This window comes from Colossoma macropomum, unplaced genomic scaffold, assembly GCF_904425465.1.
Source record: "Colossoma macropomum unplaced genomic scaffold, Colossoma_macropomum, whole genome shotgun sequence".
Lineage (NCBI taxonomy): Eukaryota > Metazoa > Chordata > Actinopteri > Characiformes > Serrasalmidae > Colossoma > Colossoma macropomum.
The window spans coordinates 26,644,501-26,652,418 of NW_023494805.1; positions in this window are offsets into that span (position 1 = coordinate 26,644,501).

Sequence of the window (7,918 nt, forward strand, 5' to 3'; positions counted from 1 at the left end):
GAGAGGATGCTTCATTCACCCTCTTCTTTTTCTTTGCAGCTCGGTGCGTCCTGCCAACTTGTGATGCGTCAGTCTAACTGAATTCCCTCCAGGATTTTCCTCTTTTAAAACAGACCTTTTTAGGGATAGAGGGTGAGCTTTGTACACCTACAAAGGTGGTTCTTTAAGGGTTCTTTAATAAAGGGAGTGTTTCTATTTAGAATTTCTATTCATTATTCTAGAAAATTCTGTATGGAAACATTCACACTTAAATGGTTCTTTGCATGGTGAAATGGTTCTTCAGATTGATGGGAAATGTGTTGCACATGGTTCTGAATAGAACCTTTTTAAGGACGGTTCTATATATCACCAAAAAGAGTTCTGCTACTGTTATGATATGAAGCTTGTAACAATAGCAGAACCCTTTTTTCGTGCTCACAATTATTGGCACCCTTGGCAAAGATGGGTGAAAAGGGTTATAAGAAATTCATAAGAACTTATATAAGGGTTATAAGAACTTTTGGTGAATTAGCTTAATTTCACCCTGAAATTCAACTTTTAATTGCAGTAAATTTGTTCTGATATTAAAAAAAAAGTTTAGTTTAGCAGTCAGTTTTCTCCTATAACATCTTATAAGGTTGGAGAATACAGAGCACGGAAGTTGAGACCATTCATCTATACAGAACCTCTCCAGATTCTCCAAGGTCCTTGTGCTCTCTCCTCTTTAGCTCACCCCACAGGTTTTCTACAGCGTTTAGATCAGGGGAAGAAGCTTAATTTTGTGTTCAGTAAACCATTTTTGTGTTAATCTGGACATATCATTCTTCTGCTGGAAAATCCAATGACAACCAATTTTTAGTTTCTTGGCAGAAGCAGACAGATTTTGATTTAAAATGTCCTGTTATTTCATGGAGTCTATGATGCCATGCAATGAGGTGTGCAGGGCCTTTAGAGAAAAAACAGCCCCACATCATCACAGACCCTCCACCAAACCTAACAGTATGCATCAGGTTCTTTTCATTGTAGTCATCCTCCTTTTACGCCAAACCCACCTTGAGTGTTTACTGCCAAAAAGCTTAATTTTTGTTTAATCTGACCATAAAACACTGTTCTCGTCAAAGTCCCAGAAGTGTTTAGCAAGCTCCACGTGCTTACGATTGTGGTTAGATGACAGGAAAGGATTTCTCCTGGCATACCTTCCAAATAATCTGTTGGCATGGAGGTGCCATCTGATGGTAGTTTTGGAGACTTGGTGACCCCAAGATGCTACTTTGTTCTGTAACTTTCCAGCAGTGTTAATTGGAGAATTATTTTGCCTCTTTTACCATCCTCCCCATGTGCATGGGGGCAAAATCAACATGGGTCCTTGTCCAGGCACCTGTCACAGATCCATTTGATTGGAACTTTTCTTTATTGCCCTCACTGTGCATATTGGCATTTTCAGGCAAGTAGCTATTTTTATAGCCGTTCCCTGACTTATGAAGGTCAAAACACTTTTCCCTTGTTTGAATTGTGTACTCTCTTGTCTTTCCCATGTTAAAAAATGGCTAAGGGAATTGAACCTCTGTGTCACCTCATATGAATACCCAAGTGAAACAGGAAGTCATGGATTACTGCTTGAAAGTCCATAGACACTCTGATCAACTTAAAAATTCATTGGCACCCAGGCATTTAATACTCTGTACAGCTTCCCTTTGTTAACAAAACAGCACTTAGTTTACTCTTATAACATCTTATTAGGCTGTAGAATACAGGGCCAGGAATTTGAGATCATTCCTCTCTCCAGATCAGAAAATGGTTCTACAGTCCCCTTCACAATTATTGGCACCCCTGGTAAAGATGGTAAAGATCTCATATAAATACCCAAGTGAAACAGGAAGTCATGGATTACTTCTTGAAAGTTCAGAGACACTCTGATCAACTTAAAAAAGTCAAATTTAAATGGAAAACTGCTTAAGTTACATTTTGTTTTGTAGAATTTCTAGGGCTACCAATAACTGTGGGACAGGTGGTTTTGTTAAAAAATATATTTCTTGATAAGGGATTTTTTTCAGTGTGAGATTAAGCTCATTTACCAAAAGGTGAATTTCTTATAATGTGTTTTTTTACTCATCTTTACCAGAGGTGCCAATAATTGTGAAGGGGACTATAGAACCATTTTTAAAAAGGTACCATACAGAACCATATACAACACATTCTCCAACAATCTAAGGAACACTTTCACCATGCAGAGAAGCATTTAAACATGAAATGGTCCTATGTAGAGCTCGTGGTTCTAAACAGAACCATTGCCTTTACTAAAGAACCCTTGAGGAACCAAGTGTGCAGTTTTCAAGAGGTCAGTTCAGGTAGAATGTACTTTCTCTTTATGGCTTTATTATACCCAGAACAGCGCTTCAGCTGACTTAGCACTTAAAGAATTTGGCAAATGCATTTAACATCCGACTCAGTCCTTACGGTATTCAGCCATCAAAAGACTTTAATGTTCTTGGCCAAGGAGAATCAGAGTTCCACATGCCGTGAGCTGGAAGTAGTTTCTACATAAAACACCCACTACATACAACTACAACCCCCAAGTCCTTTCTTTAGGTCTTCACTGTTTACTTGCATTTTAAAGCATTAGCATAACAAGGTTTGGTAGGTTAATTCTTTAAAGGGAAATCTCACCAGTTTTTAAAATCGTCTGCAATGGTTGAGATGTAAACAAAGTCATTCAAGTTAGTGTAATGGGAAATGGTTAATTATAAACAAACTTACAGACTCAGATTCCTTTACAGTGGTGTTGATAGGAACCAGGGGTCACCATGTCTTCAACAAACATATAGCCATTTTATTTACTACTCAAAATGACCAGTAAACCTACATGTGTTCCTTCTGAGTTCTTAATATGTAATGTTGATGATGGTAAAATAGTGGTAAATCAGAAAAAATACATTTTCTTTGGTAATGTTATACTTTTCAACATCCCATGTGGACCTTTCTGCCGTGAGAGTATTTAAAAAATATGTTTGAAGCAAAAATCTTATTGCACTACTATAATAAAACAATGTCTTAGGCATCAGGCAGCATATATGTATCCTTTTCATGTAATAACAGTTTGTGAGGTGGATTCAGACATCTGGTTATGTACAGTTCTGACTCGGCTAGTTCCTCTAGAATGAAGCATTGCACATCAAACCACTCTGAATGATCTTAACCATTTAATTATGTAGACATTTACAAAAATCAGTATAATTACCATTTAATTGTCAGTTATTCTCTTCTGAAGAGAATTCCAGTTCCAGCAAAGTTACCTTAGAGAAAAGGTAGTTAGCTAAAAATAATTTCAGAGTCTGAAATTTCAGTATCCGGTAACGTCTGCCCTGTGGGATCTCTCATAGCAGATGCTGTACATTAGCATTTTATTTAAAGGGGAATTCTACAGGTTGTCCCACTGTTCTGCATTAAATCGTTGTGACGTAGACAAAGTTATCCAGATTGATTTGATGTGATACAGTCCATTGTGGTGAAACATACTGACTTCAAATTTCTTCACAGTGCTGGTGATGGGAACCAGGTGTCACAATGTCTGCAAAGCAAATATAACCATTTTTTTCCTTTTCCAAAATGACCAGTGAACCAGCATGTGTCTTCTGAGTTTTTATATGTAAAGATGATGATAGTAAAATAGTAGTAAATCTGTAAAAATAAGTCCTCTTTGGAGACTATTTTGTCTTACAGTGTTTAGAGTGCACCGCTCCACCATAAATGGGTTTTAAAAAATAGATTGTAAACCAAAAGCTCATCTCATGAACAATGTAAAACTATATCCCAGCCATTAGCTAGTGTGTTTTTTACTGTTTCACGTTATAACTATCTGTGAGACAGCTTTTAGAGACATTCAACTTTTCAGATATCCTGTTACCACTGCTGTGAACAATCTGACTGTAAGTTTCTCTAGAATGGAGAATTTCACATGAAACCATTCTGAATGATTTCTTAAGCATTTAATTATACAGAATTTTTGAAAAATCAGGTAAATGTGAAAAATTTAACATGCAGCTCTGGAGAAACTACTTGGTGGGGGAAAAAATAATTGTTAAAGTATTAAAACTATATCATCTAAAATATCATGTGCTATTGGGAAACATATACATGAGTTAAAGGTTTGGACACACTCAACTGATTATGCATTTTTCATAATCTTAAAGACATTTTGATTTAAATCAGCGCTGCCCAAAGTGTGGCCCGAAGGCCAAAGTTGGCCTGTGAGGATGTTTGAATTGGCCTCCCAACGTTAACCATGAGAAAAAAACATATTTTATACTATAAAACTTATGATTTTGAAGTTTTAGTAACAAAATATACTGCGGTGTTAAAATACATATTTAAAATGGACCCTCGTTTTTTGTTCGTACATTGTCTTTTTGGCCTTCAGTCCACCTCAAACATTGCACTTTGGCCCCCCAAGGAAAAAAGTTTTGGCACCTCAATCTAAAGTCTTGCTCATAGGCATCACAAGGCCATGTTACATAGCCACCCCCCACCCACCTTACCCAAATAAATATACATTTCTAGTTCTAATCATTTATATTTTTATTCTCATTCACAATATACTGCAATAGCAGGGTACGCCTGGAGGAGGCACTGCTGCTCTACTGCCTCTGCTGTGCTACCAGAGAATGACTAGTTGAGAATGAAGTAGCATGGAACCCCCGGCTCAGCCAATCATATCAGACCTCGTAAGTCATAAGCCAATCATGTCTGACCTCGTAGGTTGTAAGCCAGTCATGTCAGAGTTTGGAAGTTTTAAGCCAATCATATCAGACCTTGTAAGTGGTAAGCCAATCACATCAGGCCTGAGGCAGGGGCTGTGGTTTTTCTCATTCTGCAAAGAAACACCAGTTAGCAACCACTGAAACTGAAGCCAGGATTTTGGTTGACTAAAACATCTATAATATACAGAGTGAAACAGTACGTACTTACCGGAGTGAATATGTCCTCCTACAGTATGGATTTGTGGGCCGTTTTTGTCAGTATAGTTGGCTGTCTGGCTTTTACTGAATTGCTCATTAGCTAGCTAGCTTTGGGTTTACATGAGGCAAAAAACAAGATGTGAGGCTAACACTAACATTAGCTAGCTAGCTGACAAGCCGACTAGTTTAACTTCACTCCATAGTTAGAGTGTAAGAGTGTAAACGAACAAGAGAGATAGGAGTAATGTTGTTGCTCTTTATATTTCTCTTCTCAGATTTTGCAGATCTGATGGAGGTTAGTAATGAATTGAGGGAGAGTTGTTCAAGCTTTCAGTTAAGATTAATAATGAATTTAATTGAATGTAACTGAGAAAATATGATATTTGTCACTATGACCATGAAATGGTGTCATCTAGCTTTTTAAACATGCCTACAGAGCAAAATTACACTTTCTGATTACCAACTGAGGCTGAACTGATGTATAATTTGTGTGCTTGAATCATATATTTAGGACCTTGCAGCTTATCAGAGAGAGGAGATTGCATTGATTGACTTAAGCACCTTTGTTGAGAGTGGATGAATATAGTGTTTATATCATACCAGCTCTGAAAAGAGTTTAAATATGTGCTAGTTTGACCAAAGAGCCGTTATTTTTGTTACATTTTCTGTTCTGCTCTAAAAGTTCATGACAAACAGACATTTTGGGGCCATTAAAAAAATTCTCCTGGGGGTCTTGCCCCCAGACCCCCCAATACAGACTTAGACCCCTATCCACAAAGCTCTAGTCATGCCCCTGCTTATGCTTAAATGCAAATTAAATTTGTCTTTAAGACAAATACAAACACAAAAGTATTTGCAAAGGAAAAAATAAATAAAAAATATATTTTTTAAATATCCCAAAACAAATGATTTTTAGCAGCAGCAAGGTTTCAGCATGTGTTTATCTTCTTCAGATCTGTTAGAAAACCATCTCAGAATAAAAGAATGTAGAATAGAAGAAGTTGAAGTTGATTTGTTTAACACTTTTTGTCTCTGCATATTTGTTATATTGCATAGTTTGGTGTCTTTGCTATTATCATAAATTGTGGAAAATAATCAGAATGAGAAAAACCTTCTGTGAGTATGTTTGTCCAAACTGGTACTGTTGTTCTACAAGTGCAGTGTTTTTCACTGTCAGTCATGGAGGACTACACAGCTTGGGCTTTACCCTGCTGCAGTATCGCTTATTCACTTCATCAACTCATTCTTGAAGCCTTTACAAGTTGTCTTGGGTGTGTAGGAGCAAAGAAATTCATCTGCACTGCTGTAGTTTTTCCAGGTTTGCAGGTAGAGAATACTGGACTAGTAGTTTAGTTAGAGCTACACTGCCACACTGCAGGATGTTGTTGCAAAGACAGCTCTGAAAAGTGCTGTATGTGTGGACCATGTGATTGTTCCTCATAAATCCACTAGAGGGATCTCCTGCCATGCCAAGTGACTGCTCAATTGATGCAATCGTGCAATAACCAATTATTGATAGATTCATTTAGAGTCCAGACCTAAAAACAATTCAAAAGACTAAACTTCAGCTGAATAAGTACAGGCACTGTTTAATGGTCCAGTAATTTCACTTACATGGGCTGCATGATATGGACAAAATACCATGTTGTAACAGTATTGCTATATTTTGGGTATGTGATGTAACTTAAACACCTTAATGTGACTAGGTTAAAGATTAACATGCATTATTTTGGCCATTTTTTTCCATTTTGGATCATCTGAATCATTGGTTTCTTCAAAACACCCACAGAAACTCATCTGGAACATTGTTCAGGATGCTCACAGCACACAGTGAAAACTTTTGTGATTTATTAAAGGGTTCATTTGCATATTGCAATCTTATATTAGCATTGCAAAAACTGTACTGCAATAACAGTTAACAGACAGTATGTTGTACAGCCCTAGATTACCTAGACAGACTCAACCAGGCTAAAAATTGAATGCAGTAATTGGTGGTAAGAGCACATAACACAGTAAATCTAAAATCCTGAGAGAGAAATGTGAATAAAAGGAATTTTGTCTAGCTGTATAAAGCTATTCAGGAAACTTGGACCAGTCTGCATCATGAAAAGGCTAAATAATATTTACATATTAAATTTAAATGTAAATATTTAAGTTTTCCACAGGTATGATCATATGGAAAAATACAGTACTGTGCAAAAGTCTTAAGCCATGTGAGAAAATAATGAGTAAATGTATGTATTTATCTGGGTAAGCACTTTATCTAACAAGGATTTATTCATTTAAAAAAACACTAACATTACAGTAAATACAACTAAACAATACATTATGTGTGTCAGTGTCTTAGCTTAACCATTTCCAAAACTCACCTTAAAGTCCAGCATTTACACTTAGCATCCAATAATTGCTTCAGCTAATCAGTCCTCCATTTACTCCCTATTCTATACAGTCCATATATGGAAACTAAGCTGCAAGAACAGCCCATATTGAATTTGCTATTTTTGTGATGTCACAAAAACCAACACATTTACATATATCCTCCTATTCAGACTACAGCAGCTTAGTCCCCCACCCATTCACATTGACATTACAAGGAGTTTTTCAGTCCAAGCTACTTTTTGAGTGACAAAAAAACCTCAGCATCTCTCTTTTTTATTTTAGTGTTGAGGACCCCCACAGGACCACCACAGAGCAGGTATTATTTGGGTGGTGGATCATTCTCAGCACTGCAGTGACACTGACTTGTAGGCTGTTGGCTGGATATTTTTTGGTTGGTGGACTATTGTTAGTCCAGCAGTGACACTGAGGTGTTTAAAAACTTCAGCAGTACTGCTGTGTCTGATCCACTCAGACCAGCGCAACACACACTAACACACCACCACCACGTCAGTGTTACTGCAGTGTTGAGAATGATCTACCACCCAAATAGTACCTGCTCTGTGGTAGTTCTGTGGGGGTCCAGACCATTGAAGAACAGGGTAAAA